At 36.7% G+C, this 13,881-nt stretch overlaps 1 non-coding gene across 1 annotated transcript; it reads right to left on the bottom strand.

Moving 5' to 3' along the window:
* Positions 1 to 13,219: 13,219 nt before the first annotated feature.
* On the bottom strand, positions 13,220 to 13,291 carry TRNAQ-UUG (transfer RNA glutamine (anticodon UUG)). Its single transcript has one exon. It is a non-coding gene; the product is annotated as a tRNA-Gln (tRNA).
* Between the last annotated feature and the right edge of the window lie 590 nt (positions 13,292 to 13,881).

Genomic DNA, 13,881 nt, shown 5'->3' with positions numbered 1-13,881 from the left:
AAAATGTTCAGCTGGAAGGTTTTTCGTTTTGATTTGAATTCAGCACAAGGCTACTGTTTGGGATCTCTGTGCTTTGCCGACCTCGGGTATCGAAACCAGGATTTTAGCGGTATGAGTCCGCAGACATACCGCTGTGGCACTGGGGGGACTTAAATGGAAGGAGCAGCAGCAGCAGTTTTTCAGTAATCGTGGACTGAAACATTTGATCAAAAAGGGTGATGAAACACTATACATCTTATATTATGAAACAGTGGTAGGAGGACTTCCTCTGTAAAGCGGTATTATGAAACTGTTTATAAAAAGCTTTGTCATAAGAGTGAGCAAAACAAAACAACATATTTCTCAAGAAGTCAGCAACAACAACATGGAGTCAAATGTTTTCAAGAAATTTGTTTCAGGTAGTTTAAACTTGGTTGTTGCTAGTTTTAAGATTTCAAAGATTACTGCTCAACATGGAAAACTACTTATTGATGGTGAGTATGTTAAATAATCATGGATAGAATGTACTCCTTTCCTTTTTAACAGTTTTCCAGAAAAAGAAAAAATCATTCAGCACGTTAAGGAATTACCAATAAGTAGAAACACAGTAAAGGATAGAATATTACAGATGGAAACAGAATTACCAGTGAGTAGAAACACAGTAAAGGATAGAATATTACAGATGGAAACAGAATTACCAGTGAGTAGAAACACAGTAAAGGATAGAATATTACAGATGGAAACATAGAATTACCAGTGAGTAGAAACACAGTAAAGGATAGAATATTACAGATGGAAACAAACATAGAATTACCAGTGAGTAGAAACACAGTAAAGGATAGAATATTACAGATGGAAACAAACATAGCAGAATTACCAGTGAGTAGAAACACAGTAAAGGATAGAATATTACAGATGGAAACAAACATAGAATTACCAGTGAGTAGAAACACAGTAAAGGATAGAATATTACAGATGGAAACAAACATAGAAATTACCAGTGAGTAGAAACACAGTAAAGGATAGAATATTACAGATGGAAACAAACATAGCAGAATTACCAGTAAGTAGAAACACAGTAAAGGATAGAATATTACAGATGGAAACAAACATAGCAGAATTACCAGTGAGTAGAAACACAGTAAAGGATAGAATATTACAGATGGAAACATAATTACCAGTGAGTAGAAACACAGTAAAGGATAGAATATTACAGATGGAAACAAACATAGCAGAATTACCAGTGAGTAGAAACACAGTAAAGGATAGAATATTACAGATGGAAACAAACATAGCAGAGTTACAAGTGAGTAGAAACACAGTAAAGGATAGAATATTACAGATGGAAACAGAATTACCAGTGAGTAGAAACACAGTAAAGGATAGAATATTACAGATGGAAACAAACAGAATTTACCAGTGAGTAGTGAAGAAACACAGTAAAGGATAGAATATTACAGATAGAAACAAACATAGCAGAATTACCAGTGAGTAGAAACACAGTAAAGGATAGAATATTACAGATAGAAACAGAATTACCAGTGAGTAGAAACACAGTAAAGGATAGAATATTACAGATGGAAACAAACATAGCAGAATTACAAGTGAGTAGAAACACGGTAAAGGATAGAATATTACAGATAGAAACAGAATTACCAGTGAGTAGAAACACAGTAAAGGATAGAATATTACAGATGGAAACAAACATAGCAGAGTTACAAGTGAGTAGAAACACAGTAAAAAATAGAAGATTACAGATGGAAACATGGAATTATCAGTGAGTAGAAACACAGTAAAGGATAGAATATTAGAGATGGAAACATGGAATTACCAGTGAGTAGAAACACAGTAAAGGATAGAATATTAGAGATGGAAACAGAATTACCAGTGAGTAGAAACACAGTAAAAAATAGAACATTACAGATGGAAACAAACATAGAATTACCAGTGAGTAGAAATCTGTATAAATACAGTGCACTGATGGATCAGCAGGTTTTCGTCAAAGTGACACTGCACAGTTATGTAAGAGTACAATTTAATTTATGGATAATACCCTAAAACATGAACTCTTACATACAAATGTAAGTTGAGACTGGCCCAATAGACTCATAGAAATTAAAGTACCAACAAACTCGCATTTCATTTTTATTACTTCTGATCAGGATCTAAGTGATGAGTAACGGATAGAAATACTTTATACACAAGCATTATCAAAATGCCATTGGTTTCGCTAAATAGTAGATAGGGACAGTGGGAATATCGTTAACCCAATCACGCACGTTACTAATTAGATGACAAGGCAAGATATTACTTTGATGCTAAACAAGAAATCAGACAACAAATACGAATTGTCATATTTAAAGTTCATTACATTGCCAGTGCTGTATTGTGATCGACTTAAGTTGCAAAGAGCAGCTCACAGCAAATAGCAATTGATATCTTCTTCATACTGATGAAGACTATTGTCCCGTTCGATCTAATTCTTTGCTCTCATCTGGAAAATCCAAAATGGAATAATGCAACATTCTTATTACCATCAATACAAAATGAATTGATTGTTAACATTAGTATACAACTAACATAAAAGTTGGTTTTAACTGAAATAAAGGAAGCACCTTTTTTGGTCCATACTCAGAGATGAAGCTTTGTCATTCAAAACAGAGTTAACAGCCCTGTGCATCCACTTTGCTGATGAGAAAGACAAGGATATTTTGTTAGTTCTGTGAGACAGCTCAGACTCACTGAAGAGTGTGTAAGGCATGGGATTTTACACATTAAACATTAAAACTGCCCTGGTCATAACTATAACAGCACTTCGAATATGTCAAGTGTAATTAACGATGTTCAAACATAGGCAAGAACAGTGTACAAACTAGTAGCTTATGTTCACTGCCCGAACCATAAGCTCAATATTATCAATGCATTGCCATGCAAAAGAAAAAAAATTCAATTTTACCATTTCTTCAAGTGATCAAAGCAAGCCGAACTATTAGAAAGTATTACACCTGCAGAGGGCCAACCAAGAAGCCAGTTACTGATGTGTGTAGAGTTCATTGGTGTAGCACCTAAATGTTACAGTTTACAGTCTACACAATGACGGCTAACTACACGCAAACGAAGTTGTATTTAAAACAAAAGTGGAAGCACGTGGACTTTCAGCTTCTATGGCATCTATGACTTTGCAGCTACCTCCCTTACTGTGTACAATCTGTCTCATATTGGAGGAATCACTGTCGGACTGCAGGAATCTTCCACTGGCATCATGTATGCCTAAGACCTGCAAAGTCGATGCTTGAAATCAGTCGTGTTTTTCAGATATCAATATATATATATATATGTACACACTGATATAGATATACTATGTGTGTGTGTGTGTGTGTGTGTGAAAGTATTTACACAAATAAAGCTAATAGTTTTTAATGTTGACATGAATAGAGGGAATGAAAGTAATGAAAACTATACTGTTACTTAACGCGATCACATATCCTTGTCCATGCTAAAAGGTCTATGCTATTCAAGTTGATGAAATAAAAGCCACTTATACTGGAAGACACGAGAACTTTGATGAGATCTTCAACCACGTGTATGAGCCTGCCATTCGTATGGCGGAGTGTCAATGTTAAGCCTAGTCATCCGAGAATCTAGTGTGGACGACAACGACACAAAACGAACTGTTTTGTCATCTATCAAATATCACTACCGCATTAATTTTGCACTAACTTCCGAGGACTACATCACTACCAATTTTGAGGAAAGATGCTCAGGTCTATCAAACAAATTGATACCTTTAAACAAGTAGTACCCTATTAAATTAACTCTTCATCACAAGATGTAATATTGTTAGACTTAAGTTATATAAACTTGTAATATTTTTGTGTATAAATTATAAATACAAATATAATCCTTTGGCACCAATACTCACTGCAGTTGTCTCTCGATCTGTAAGGATAGAATAAATGATGTATTCTATAACACTGAACTTCATATATCATTGTTGCACAAACTCCATAAATGCATTTCATTATTAATTTCTTTGAAGGATTAGCCCACACATGTATCAGTATTTTGGGTCTGGTCCCTCTGTTTTAGAAGACGAAATAACTAACATTTCATCAGTGGTCACCACCTCCAAAGTTCACTGAGCAGGAGCTGGTCAGGTGAAGATGGAAGCGGGTGTTTCCTTCTTGCAGTGACAGCAAAGAAAGACCCTCGTGATGCAGCATGGCCATCAAACACTGCAAGAAGACCACTTTCCACAACATATATGCACTAATGAAGATCGCATACACCGTTCCTGTCACGTTGCGTGAGGGATCCATCAACACTCTGAGCAGACTACACACTCAACCTTAATCCATTCTTGCAAACATTCAAATCCACTATGACAAGGAGGTGGATTCAGATACAACTTTGGACTTTTGAGAGAACGCATTCTCCGACTTAAGCACGAAAATCTGTTGATGCTGTTAAGTGTAAATATTTAAGTATTCCATATTACAATAAGTAATACAAGTCTGCACACTAATGCATGTATTTATTGACTAGCATTTGAAAAAACAGAATTAGTTCAATACTTAAGCCTTATGGCTTATTTACACATTTCTTTTTCTGTGGATTTGATCTCCATATTTCATAATTTTAGTTTTCTGTTAGCAGAATCATATTCACAATATTCTGGGGGATGTATTTTCAGCATCACATTTAAATTCGTTTGCAGCTAATTTAAAGTACAAGTAAATTATGGTTTTATATTCATAAACATTAGTGAAAAGTGAAAACCAAATGAAGATAATCCTCAGTATCTTAATGTAAACCATAATTTCCTTTTACTTTAAATTAGCTCCAAAGGAATTTAAATATTATGCTAAAAATACATGCCCAGAATATTGTAGATATGATTCTCATGGTTGAAGGGTCCAACTCCAACACACCACTGTGGCCTTGAATTTCTGTAGACAGGTGGTCTTGGGGAGGCCCTCCCAAGATCAAACAGCTAGTCCATTTGGGCCAGGGTCAACTGAGTGCAAGCACAGGATGTCCTCACAACAGGTGTAATTATATTAAGCAACGTGGAAAGTTCTGAATTATGTTGAAAATTTCCAACAAACCAACTTTCACTAAATTGGTCCACCTGTTAAACAAATATTAAAATATCTTCAAAATTAACTACTCATGTAACAAATGTTTCATAATAATATTTAAAATCTAAAATATGCAAGTTCAAAAGAATAAAACGCACTGTATAATTATATTAACATAATAAAACAAAATTATTTTAGAAACTAATTAATATTCCAATTAAAAAATAATGACATTGTACAGAATTATAAATGAAAGATATGAACCAGTTGTAAAAAAAGTTAAGTGGCAAAATTTAAATTTTAGTCTTCTGTCTTAATTTGGTAATTTTATTATTATTCTTATTATTTGTATTTATTATTTTCTATTTAAAAGAATTACTGTATTTAGTGTCCCCAGCATTGCCAAACTATTGTAAAAAAATGAAATATAAAATATATTCTAATTTGCATCGATAAAAGTCCTAATGAGCCAACTCGCATCCTTGGAGCTTTCGAGAACCTCTGTGTGCCCCCCCCCCCGAGCCCTCGCCACTAATAGCTGAAACACTCAAAACTTAATTTGAAATCCATCCCAACCTACACCCTGGCTAAAATTCTGCACTTAAACGTGTAAACAAAGACTAGGAATGAAACTGCTCATTAAAGTAAGAGAGAAACATTTTACGAATCAATACGTTTGCTCTCACAGCGCACACTCAAAAGCATTGCATCAAAGAGCAGCCGGTATAATAACGGAAGGCTTCACAATATTAGTAATCACGAATTCTTATAAAGGCTCTGGATCAGATAAAACATAATTTTGCACTACCACTACGCAAAGTATTTGTTTTTAATTACAAGAAACTTTAGCAGATATATATAGTACACTTACCACAAACTGTCCAATTTCTAAACTTTCTATTTCGTAATGCCTAGGTTTGTGCTCTCGTGCGTCTACTCTTCCCTTCCGAAACGGCGGTAGCTTAGCGTGTTCTGTGGAGCTGTCGATCTGACCTCCATCTGCATAATAGGTATTACAGATACATGTTTTAAGACGTTTTATGAGACTACTAAGAAAATATGTCAAGCAAATTAGAGATTCGTTACTGAAGGCTCCATGTTTTTAAAATTATATTACAAAATTACATACAACTGTTTCACGTTATAAAATTTGAAAATAACGGAATCAGACTCTTACTTAACGAAGACAGTGCTTGCTTAAAATGGAAAGCCACAATTGTCCGTTAAATTACATTTGAAGTAGGCCTAAGACCGAAACGTCAAAGAGTAAAATTCGTTTACCAAAAGTGTTAAACGCACTTGCAGGTTTGTTTTCTCTAATCAAATCAAAGTAACAAACCACTGGCATAAACCAAATGGGAAAAAAATATATAGAATTATCGTTTTCAATTAAACGTATTTAAACTGATTCATCTAATAAAGTAATTCAAAATCAAATACTGGTAACGTATGTGTGATCACCAAGTACCGTGACTGTATGAGTAAAGTTCAGAAACTGAATGTTATTGAGAAGTTTGTTTGTAACCAATGGAAACTATATATTCAACCAACTCGTCTTTCGTTATCCTCTGGAGCGGGGATATACAGAATAAAAACCCTTTAACTCATCTGGTTAAAATTTAGCTGAAATGTGATATACTAGTCAAGATGGTGCCTAAAGTTAGCAGAAAACCGCCTCTTCCGCGATAATAAAAGCATGCAAGGCACGAATTTTAGCTTTGGAACAAATACGTATCTATACTGTTGAACGCCATGGGTCAATGTCCTCATATGAAAAACGTATTTGAACAACTAATCAAATAAGTCTTGGGTATAAACATTTCTGTCAAGTGTGTGCCTACTATCACACCCTTTTAGAAAACTTCTAGAACGTTGCTCTCACCCATTGTCTTGTGCGCAAGTCAATCATGAGCACAACTCCAAATATGTATATAAATAATATACCTAGTTTGCATATATCAGGTCATCCGATAAGTAATGTCCGAAAATTTAATACAGAAAGTGCATCATCATTTGTCTTTGTAGAGAGCTTTAATGATTAGAATATGTAGTAGGACGTGCATAAAATGTTCAGATAAATAAAAGAAACTAACTCAACTCCACTTTTCAGATCTCTAATCAAATAAACCCTTATGAAGATGGATATGTCTGAGGAGCATACAGTGGAGCGCCATTAAGCCGCGGACCAGTAAACCGCGAAATCGCTTAAGCCGCTGTAGCAAGTCTTGTCCCAAAATTTTTGATGTATTAAATCTACTACCTGGCTTTTTAGAAGTTTCTCGCACTCTTCTTGTCGTTGACACTGACATGACAAATGTGTTTTTTCTTATTGTTTAACTGCCAGTTAATAAATTCGGTATTAAAAATTTAATAATTTATGCAACTGCGCAACATCGCTACCACGAGATTTAAAATGGCGGCCCGCAAGTAACACGGGAAAACGAAATTTTACAGGGAAAAGCGAACCATCGCAATGCATTGGTCGTTTGTGTTAAAACGGCACTTGTCAATTGTATCTGAATAGTCTATACATTAATATTATAATGATCACGCAATGGCCCGAATGAGGCTCCTCGGCGGAGCTTTTGATGACTTCGGCTTTCAGTCACAAAGATTTAAGCCGCGGTTAAGCATGTTGACCCCCAAATATCGCGGCTTAACGGCGCTCCACTGTATTAAGCATATAATGATTTATGAGTTTGAAAAAGGTAATAGTACAGCAGAAACTACACGAAACATTCGAGGTGTTTATGGTGCGGAGTCTCTCAATAAAAAAAATGTCAAACGTGGTTTCAGAAGTTCAGAACAGGTGACTACAGCTTAAGTAATGCGCCACGTTCTGGTCATCCTGTTGAGTTTAATGACGACTTGCTGTTGGTTGCAGTTGATGAAAATTATGCTGTAACAGTTGAAGAACTAAAACAAACTTAATTCAGCCCATTCAACAGTTCACCGTCATTCATCTACACCACCTTGGAAGGTGTCGAAACTTGGAAAATATATCCCCCATGATTTGACAGAAGCCAACCTTAGAGCACGAGTGGACATTTACACTTCTCTGCCCTCTCGTGAACGTAACTCACCTTTTTTGAACAGGGTAGTGATTGGAGATGAAAAGTGGATATCATAGAAAAACGTTAAGCGCCGTAGACAAAAAATCAGTGGAGGTAAACTGGCTAAAGCACAGGTCAAACTGGACCTCCACCCTAGAAAGGTCTTGTTAAGCGTTTGGTAACTTACCGTTAGTCAAATCTACTTTGAGTTGGTCCTACTCAATGTAACGATTACATCAGATTCTATTGTGAACAGCTAGAGCGCTTGGATGTTACACTAAAAAAAACTACACTAGGAAAAACTTCCACATCCTCCTTATTCTCCAGACCTTGCCCCATCTGATTATCATCTATTCCGAAGTTTGCAGAACTATCTTGATGGAAAAGAGCTTGGAACACATGAAGATGTCAAAACTACCCTCTATACATTTTTTTACCTCAAAACCCCAAGAATTTTATAGAAGTGACATTCAGAAGCTTGTGGATCGTTGGCAGGAAGTAATTAATAATAACGGATCATACATAATTAACTAACATTTTTCTGAACCTACAACTGGACATTACTTAAGGGATGACCTGATACAAATAATGTGTTTTACACAACAGTGTACAGGTCTTAATAAAGCGCCTTGGTCAGTCAAATCATGTATGACTGAAGACACCGTCAAGTTGCAAGTTATAAAACTGATAGTTAATATGGCAAACATAGAATTAACATGGACAAACGTCATACGACATGGATGATTGAGGGATAATTGTTATTCTAGATGTGGAAATTTGTGTCACGAGATATACATGTTCATGCGTATTATATAAAGTTGGTCAAATTCGTGTTTACAAAGTATCTATCATATAATGTGTGTGTAAGTAAACACTACTTATCACTGTATATGTGATATGTTACAAGTGCCACTAACACTCACAAGTGTTCACTGTGTAAATAAATATCCCAGCTACACTGATGAAATTAAACTGATTTTGTACAAATCATTTAAATGATACGGGTCTTGGGTTCGCGTTACGCGATACGTAAAACTAAATATGATAAGCACAGTTACAAGAAATAATAGTGATGAGCTAAGAGTCTGCCAGACCTAACATGGACTAGTAGTCAGAGAAAACTGTGGGTTCCGAGTTAGAATCCTCCAGACCTAGCATGGACTAGTAGTCAGAGAAAACTGTGGGTTCCGAGTTAGAATCCTCCAGACCGAGCATGGACTAGTAGTCAGAGAAAACTGTGGGTTCCGAGTAAGAATCCTCCAGACCGAGCATGGACTAGTAGTCAGAAAAAATTGTGGATTCCGAGTTAGAATCCTGTCACCGAACATGATCGTCCCTTTTAGCCGTGAAGTTATTAATGTGACGATCAATCCTACTTTTAGAAAGAAGTACAAAGGTTGATTACAGGCAGTGTTGCCTAACCACTTTTCCCTCTATCCCATCACTCCTAAATTAGGGACGGCTAGCGGAGATAGCCCTTGTGTAGCTTTGCCATAGATAATTATTGTTTCTCATTAAAACTGGTTACTTTGTAGTGTACGACTAAATATAGTAATATTTATTACGTATAAATAGTTATATTCAAATACTGTTAGCAGAAAAGGAACACCACATAATGCCCTACTAGGTGTGTAATCTTAATATTTGTAATTAGAGTTAGTAACTATTCCAAATACAGGATCACAAATGGTAAGTTGTTTGTCTGTCTGTTTTTGAATTTCGCGCAAAACTACACAAGGGCTATCTGCGCTAGCCGTCCCTAATTTAGCAATGTAAGACTAGAGGGAAGGCAACTGGTCATCACCACACACCGCCAACTCTTGGACTACTCTTTTTACCAACGAATAGTGGGATTGACCGTAACATAACGCTCCCAAGGCTGAATGGGCGAGCATGTGTGGTGTGACGGGGTTCCGAACCAGCGACCCTCGCAAATCGGGTCGAGCGCCTTAACCACCTGGTCATGCCGGGCGTAGGTAAATCGTTAGGTAATGAAGTGCCACAAGTTCTTAATGTATATCTGTAACTGGAGTTTGTAATCTTCCAATTATATACGTTATTATACTGTACAAGTTGTATAATATTTCCAGTTGAAAATGTTATCGAAACATTGGGACTACAGTTACTGTACGACATGATCAGAATTACTGCATATCAAGCTATATATACTTCTTAAATTACGTTGCTGATTTCAAGACTAAAATTTGCCTTCATTCTAAAAACAATTTCGTAGAAATAAACAAGTTACCAGAATCACTCTCCTGGATGTTTTCCTTCCGATACTTGTCATCTGATGTACTAGTGGCAACAGATAAGGCTTCTTGAAATGTTGTAGTCGCCACCGGTTCTTGGACATTTTGAACTTCACGCTCTGATGGGCAAGGCTTAGGAAAGTTCACCCTGGCGGTGGAATTGAGATCTTCTTCTACTGTTTGCTTTTCCTGTTCTTCTGATTGGATGGATTTCACTTGCGTACTCTGCTTTTCCAACATCTCAGATTGAGCCGAGTTGTTACCTGATGACCTTGGAGAAGTAACTGGGTTGAGTCCAACAGCAATATTAACAGGAGTGTGATTTCTGTTGGCTTGTGTCTGTGTGATATTCGTTTGAGAAGGCAAAGACTGACGAAGTCCTACAGATGTATGGCTCATAGAATATGGATGGAATGTTGCTTCTTGTGAACTAAACCTTTTCTGAGTCATTTTTTGCACATCAGATGCAGAGCTTATCAACAGAATTTGTGGCTGAGCGAATTTTTGTCGAATAATTCTCTCTGGACCAACAACCTGGGGTCTTAAGGTCTGATGTGGTTCTAGTGTGGTCATCAGATTCGGGTTTTTAACAATCTGAAAAGGTCTAAGACGTGCCGATAAAATTTGAGAGGATGTCTGCTGTAGAGATGAGTTCCACGAGCCGAAAGAAGCTACAGTGGACTGAGAACACCCTTCTGGACCACCAGCCACTCCTGCATGACCAAGGCAGCTTCCTTGAGCAGCATTTGATAAATTGTGTTTGGCCAAGTGGTTCCACGAATGGACCTGCTGAGGTAAAATTAACTGATATCTTTCCTGCAAAAGCTCTTTGACTGTTTTGGCTCTCTTTTGTCGAGGTGCATGAAAACTGTTAACTGCTTGTGGTACAACTGGGCGAAGAAAACAAGCTATCTCTGGTAGAGAGTTAGTAATTGTTGTTTTGTGAGGTTCATGGTTACCCAACAGAAGCTCTTCAGATCTAGACTTTGGTTTTTCAGTTAGAGAGGTCTCACTCAACGTTTCACAGGTATTCATATGGTGTGAACTGCCTATATTACTTGAAAGATTGATAATAGAGGGGGAAGATGTATACTGAAGATTTTTGGCTGCTTCATTACAACAATGGTTTAGACTTTCTTCTTCTGAATTATTAGCATTAAAGGGTTGAGCTTGTCGAGACTGAGATTCGAGCCCACTGGATCGTAGGAATTTTCCTTCTGAGTTAGAACTACCACCTATATCACAATTTTCCAAAACAGTTTCATTTGCTTTTCCTACTTTCCTTAGAGAATGGGCAGACAAATGCAGACCATAAGTGTTAATATTTTTTTGCTCATTAATTTTATCTGCAATACTATTAATGTCAATGTGAGACTGTACTCCATTGTCCCGATGATTCTCCTTCTGTTGTCCAGCGTAGTCCAGGAATGAAAACTCGTGATCTGAGACATTTTTTTCAAACTGCTGTTTACGAGTAGGGATACAATACTCTTGATCACATGGCATTGTTGCAAGACTAGAAGGTAAAAGAAATACAGAAGCTAACGACGGCAGAGGCCTAATACCATAAGCTGGAGTTGTGGTCATCACTGGCGGTTCTGATCCAGTTGGAGAAGATAATGGTGAAAACGGAAATCTAGAAAATGGGTCAGCTGCTTGGTTATCAGGAGTTCGCAAGGAGGTATTCCACTGGTAATTGTCCCCTTCCGCTCGCTTATAAAATGATGGCGGTGTTAATTGAGGATCAGGGATTGAGTATATCCTCCTAGGGTTGGTCATTTCAGACATACCATTGGACAAAAACAAGGCATTTGTATTAAGTTGAAAGGCCATACAAAGATCGCATGTACAAAAAGAAGAATACCTAAATGAATTTGTAGCTGCTGATTGATTGTGTTGAGTTCCAGGTGACATCGATATATAACTATAGCCAAAGGGCTGCCAAAAATTACAACTTTCTCTCAAAATATCTGAAAAATCTGGATGGTAATTTACATAATGAGTCTGTCCAGAACTGTTTCCATCTAAACTTTGCAAACTATCAATTCCATTTGTTGTTGTACTTCTATCTCCAAACATGGACAAAATAAAACCTTCATTTTCTGGTTCTTCGATATGCACTTCAAGCATCGATTCAGTAAATTCAGGTGGAGATGAACAGCTCACGGAATTGGTGCAACTCTGGGAAGACGATGGTTGGTTTTCAGTAACGTACAAACGAGCAGATTCGCTACTGGTTCACTAGATGGAGAAAATGTATTATCAGTTGATATACGAATTTAAAATGGACTTCTTCACGAGCTTTCTACGTATATTCGTATATTTTCACTTGTGTATTTTTTTACCACTTCGGATCTTTAGAAGCTGGCGGTAAAGATGAGTTTAGTAGAATTAAATGATTGTGTTGTGTAAACGTGTCTCGAAAATTACGTTAAGTGTTAAAAACCTTTGCTGCTTAACATATTTCTCCTCTCAAATTTGGCTCTATTCAATTTAATGGCGTTTACAGAAATGAAAACACACCAAAATAAAATGAAAAATATCTTTTCGTACTTATGAACTGTATAAATATTGTGTTCACGAGATTCTTCGTAACATATACTGTAAAACGCTTGAAAACCCTACTTAAAATGCTTGTAGGAAACACGAGAAACATACAAAGCGAAAGCAATTACAATCCTATGTAAGACTGGTAGGTATCTTTCATGCTTTTCTATAATGGGTTTTCACCAGTTGTAATTTTAAATACCGGATTTGAGTTTATTCTCCTAAATCTCTTCCTAAGTATTATTGCTTTGGAGAAGAAAAAAAAATACCAAAATTTGGATTTTGAAGACATACGTCAAATAACGGTAGGTTCCACCGAGATTTGAACTCGGATCGCTGGATTCAAAGTCCAGAGTGCTAACCATTACACCATGGAACCTATTAATTGTCTGTTCTAATACAAAACAATTGTACGCAGAGAAATTAATCTTGCATCTTGTGGATTACGATACAGTCAATCTATTGTTATTCAATAATTATGAACAATATATTTTTTCTTTTGAATTTCAACAAAGCTATTCGAGGGCTATATGTGCTAGCCGTCCCTAATTTTGCAGTAAAAGACCAGAAGGAAGGCAGCTAATTATCACTACCCACCGCCAACTCTTGAGCTACTCTTTTACGAACGAATAGTGGAATTCACTATTACGCCCCAAGGCTAGGGAGGGTGGAGCATATTTGGCGCGACGCAGATGCGAACCAGCGACCCTCAGACTACGAGTCGAATGTTTTAACCCACCTGGCCAATGTCATGCTCTACAGAACGTAAAAGCTGATTTTCTTTAACAATATAAATGAAACATATGAAAACGAATATTTTTTTCACATTTACCACATCTGCCTCCTGATTGCAAATCTCCGAAATCTTAAAACTCTAGATCCCGTTTTAATTACCCGTCGTGGGCAATTTTGTTGCTTTGTGCTTCATAGCAAACAATCAAATGAACAACATCTGCATACGTGCAACAT

The sequence above is a fragment of the Tachypleus tridentatus genome, chromosome 1 (assembly GCF_004210375.1).
Source record: "Tachypleus tridentatus isolate NWPU-2018 chromosome 1, ASM421037v1, whole genome shotgun sequence".
In the NCBI taxonomy this organism is placed as follows: Eukaryota; Metazoa; Arthropoda; class Merostomata; order Xiphosura; family Limulidae; genus Tachypleus; species Tachypleus tridentatus.
Note: the sequence above shows the minus strand (reverse complement) of the source record. Positions and strands in the feature narration are given on the sequence as shown.